The sequence below is a fragment of the Dipteris shenzhenensis genome, chromosome 29 (genome assembly GCF_047967505.1).
Source record: "Dipteris shenzhenensis isolate YYH24624 ecotype China chromosome 29, Dip_SZ_1.0, whole genome shotgun sequence".
Classification (NCBI taxonomy): Eukaryota; Viridiplantae; Streptophyta; class Polypodiopsida; order Gleicheniales; family Dipteridaceae; genus Dipteris; species Dipteris shenzhenensis.
Window position 1 is genome coordinate 21,930,768 of NC_141624.1, and position 4,238 is coordinate 21,935,005.

General features: G+C 42.1%; 1 pseudogene across 1 annotated transcript; it reads right to left on the reverse strand.

Annotated features, from left to right (window-relative positions):
• Positions 1–1,109: 1,109 nt before the first annotated feature.
• LOC147882584 (phenylcoumaran benzylic ether reductase IRL1-like) lies at positions 1,110–3,665 on the reverse strand (annotated as a pseudogene). Its single transcript, XR_015543884.1, has 5 exons — positions 3,448–3,665; positions 3,099–3,233; positions 2,744–2,966; positions 1,635–1,835; positions 1,110–1,312 (listed from the first exon to the last, which is right to left on the reverse strand). The product of XR_015543884.1 is annotated as a phenylcoumaran benzylic ether reductase IRL1-like (transcript).
• Between the last annotated feature and the right edge of the window lie 573 nt (positions 3,666–4,238).

A 4,238-nucleotide genomic window follows, 5' to 3' on the forward strand; every position in this document is an offset into this window, starting at 1 on the left:
GCAAATCTTATATGCTTGATATAACACCATCTCAATAAAGGCTAATCAATGTGAATTTTCAAGTTATAGATTTTTATATGCAAAAATGAAACAAGATGAATGAGTGAGAGAGAGAGAGAGAGAGAGAGAGAGAGAGGAGAAAACATAGGAGGATTTTCAGGGAGAGATGGGGGATTATGTGGAAGTTAACTGTAGTTCATGTGAAATATGTCCAAATCTCAGAGAAAGAATTGTTCGAAATAAAAAATCTTAATTTCACTTTTTGAGGATGAGTTTCATTGGCTACCTTTCAGACATGCCAAAAAGTGGATTTGGTATCAATGGCAATCTCATTAGAGTTGTAGATTGAAACTTACAAGAGTCCAAAGATGTCCCGGGAGCTCAAGAATATTCGAATGTTCCATGCATCCAACAACCCATGTAGAAGAATTGTAGATTGAAACTTATAACGATAGAGTCCAAATATGTCCCCCTATCATTAGAGTTATAGATTGAAACTTATAAAAGATAGAGTCCAAATATGTCCCCCTATTGATTGTGGCCTTGAGCTCTGTGCCTCGAGCTTAAGAATATGTGAATGTTCCATGCATCCAACAACCTATGTAGAAGAGTCCTTACACTTCCCTTTTTTGTTGGCTCTTAAGAGCTGCAACATTCTCTTTCAAATTTTGTTGTAGAGATTTCCTACTTCAAAATGCACATACAAATTGGTGAAGCATTGTGCGTTTTTAAATACAATATGATGCATGTAACTAGATTGGGATGTGACATACATGTGATATTTTTAAGAATTTGCTATATTCAAAATGTAGTCGTCTCATGTTGATTATAAACCGTTTTGGAACAAGAAAAGGTCCAAAGATGCTAATGTTAAAAAGATCGTTACATAAGAATATTTAACCAGATTATGTACCAAAACCCAAAATTTATCACCATCCCTTTTGAGTAAGCATCATACCATAGCCATAAGAATGCTTAGTGCTAAATCAAATCAGTACCTGCTGTCCCGGACTTATTGCAAAAGCCAAAACTTTGTTGCTTTGCATGGGAAAACCATTAACCAAAGTAGATGGCTTTATAATTGGCATGCTTGGTGTACAAAGAGGGGTGGCTTTAGGCTAGGGAGCAATAGATGGTTAGTGGGCAACCTTTTACGGTAACTCCTATATGAATTGGTCCAGATATTCGTCTGCAAATGTGTGCTTGACGTCTGGGTAAAGTGCAGTGGCCTCAACGTCCTTAGGGCCAAAATCAAAGTTACACTGATCACCTTTGACTACAAAGTCATGTAGGATTGCTAAAAAAAGGTTGCCTAGAAAAGGCGATTTTGCAACAATCAAGTGAAGCAGATCAACATATGCTGTTTGGACATGAATCTATAGAGGAAATCATATTCTTATCTTTATGCTCCTCTTATGCTCTCCATTCTTTTTTTCCAAATTGCAGAAAAGAAGCTGAACGTTTGTCAGAGTTCGGAATTGCCTTACCTTCATCTACGTTATGCTTCTTGATTATGCCTAAGGTTATCTAAATGGAAGATTTTTTTACCTTCCATCTGCTTTATCTTGATTATAAAAGCCTTTCATTATCGAGAAAATGAAGATCAAATTTATCAGAATGAAAGATCTCCTCACCTTCGATTTGCTTAAATATTTGTTCCTCTAACACAACTTTTTCAAGCATTTTCCCGATCTTCTTCTCCCATAGCAGCACTAGCTCGTTTTGTGTGAGAATGTTTGCAGGAGGCCTCATGTGTCGTCTCTTATTCAAAGTTCTGGGATCATCCACGACCCTGAGAGTGTACGTGCCAATGTCTTCCTCCCGAACACAAATAGCTGAAAGATAAGAGCAGTGAGGTTATAATCAAGGATGACTACCAATTGAAACTGGGTGGCCCTGCTGCTAACAATTTTGCAAATGTTTATATTCAAAAGTTTAACAATACTATTGGTCCACTCCAATTCATTACCATGCCGGTTGAGTGTCAGGTTACAAAAATGCATGTTCCCATCGCATGATTTCAAGAACCAACTAGTTAGTGATTCCAAAGTTCGAAATTCGCGTGTGAACTCGAGCAGACTTTCAGGAAATTGAGAAAGTGATTTCAAAGTTTAAGGCTCACAAAATCTATGTAAAACACACCCAGAGCGCCACATTTGATGCATGCATGCAAGTCCGATTTCGCTATCGCTATCGCTATCGTACTCGTCGGAGGCTATGCTTGCAATTCAAGCGACAAAAGAAACTAACCAAGCATTGAAAAGAAGGCACACCGACAAAGCCACAATTCGAACATGCAAGCCAAGCGACTAATAACTATCCTTCAGTACATCCTACATTGAAAAGAAGGCACGGAAACAAAGACGGTCACGAATTTTGAAGTACTTCTCCCAAACGAAATTTGCTAGAATCGTTTCCCTAGTTTCTGCTCAATCCTTGTGGTGAATCGCCCATCCTCTCCGTTTGGGGGCATGCTCATAGCCCCACACCTGTCCTGTTGTTACAAAGGAATACTATCCCGTGACAGCTCCTTCACGGCTACTGAACATGGTTTCTCGCAACTTTTCAAACTCCTTCCGTGTGTTTTAGCTCATAAAAGAAGCCTAGCTTTTACCACTTGTTTGAGATCAATTCGCTGGACTCTGGAGCAAACATCATTTGCGCAATGCCTTCTGACAATACTAGTATCGTAGATTCGTAGGAATGTTAAGAACCAAGGGTACGATCGAGGACATGTACTCACTTTTCACGTCACCACTACCATAGATCAAAACTTTGTCTTCGGTGGGGAGGTGCGGCCCGGTTGATTAAGATTTGCAAGAAAGATGCCTAACAACGAAAGTGTGTGGAATTTGTGCCTCCTCCACAGCACGACGAATTTGTGATTGGAGCTTGAACAGGGACTGCGCCGGTTCGAGAGCTTGCTGGCGATCAACATCGCTGCCGAATTCCGAAGGGAAAAAGCGCTTAACGACCGAGCAAGAAGACGAGAAAAGAGAAATTAGAGAATGACAACGAAATCAGATGGAGTTTATAAGCATCAGGTTTCTTTCTCAGCTGAACCGTCGAAATATCATTCCAGTCTGCAGCGCCATGACCTTGACCGTGCCAGCCTCTTTTATGGCTGCAATAATCTTGGTCTGATCCAGAATCTCACGGCCTCTAACGGCCGAAATCACCACATCCACCTGCTTAATTGCAGCCACAAGGCTCTCATGATCATCCAGAAAACCCTGTGGAAGAACGTCAAAGGCCAAAGAAAATCTAGATGGATCAGCGCATTGCTAGAAAATAGGCCTACGTCGATCGATTCGCCTATATTCCTCAGTCTCTTCTCCCATGTCTCTTCCTCCATCACCTAGATCACTTATCCCCTATATAGCTACACTGCACCCAAATCAAAGACAATGAAGTTGCAGAAAAGGGAAGAGCGACGAATTAAAGGACCTGGAGGATGGTGATGCCGGAGCTTTTGAAAGAGGCGATGAGGTCGGGTTTGGAGGAGAGGGCGGGGGGGCAGACGAGAGCGAAGGTGGTGGGAGGAAGCAGCAGAGAGGGCGATGAATTTGCCAATGTAGCAGGTGGCTCCGACGACGAGGATTTTGCTGGTGGACATGGCGATGCACGATGATAAAAGCTCAGAAACGCAATCGAGCTCAGTTCGAAAATCGTTCAATCAAGCTCACAAAACAGTCACACAAACTGCAAAAACCCAACGAAGAAGGCGATGAAGCTCTAACGTAAGAAGTGTGCTTTGATGTTAAAACTTTTCCTTTCGTTTTAAGCTTTCATCTACTACTACTGCCCACCCGAGATGGAAGCGAGCCGCCACCCTGATGCAGTTTTCTAAATGGTGTCGCGGTCGCATGCTGAGTTTTCTGCATGGCTGACGGGTCGCCCTTCTCTTCTTCTTCTTCTTCTTCTTCTTCTTTCTGACTGCAGACAGAAAGAACAGTAGCCCGGTGGCACGTGGAGACGAACTTGAAGCACGGAGAGCCATTCGATCACGGCCACGTCAGCAACAACTGGCTTCGGATGCTCACGCGTGTAAGGATCTCTCCAATTAAATTGATGTGCTTGGACTCTAACTCGGTCTTGACGAATATGGACTGTCAATTAACTTCCCCACGCAGCAGCAATTCATAATAGCACTTCACATGCACACTTGGCCCAAATCTCCACGAATAACCAATGGCCCGATGGCACGCAATAAAATGGTAATTAAATAAAACAACTAC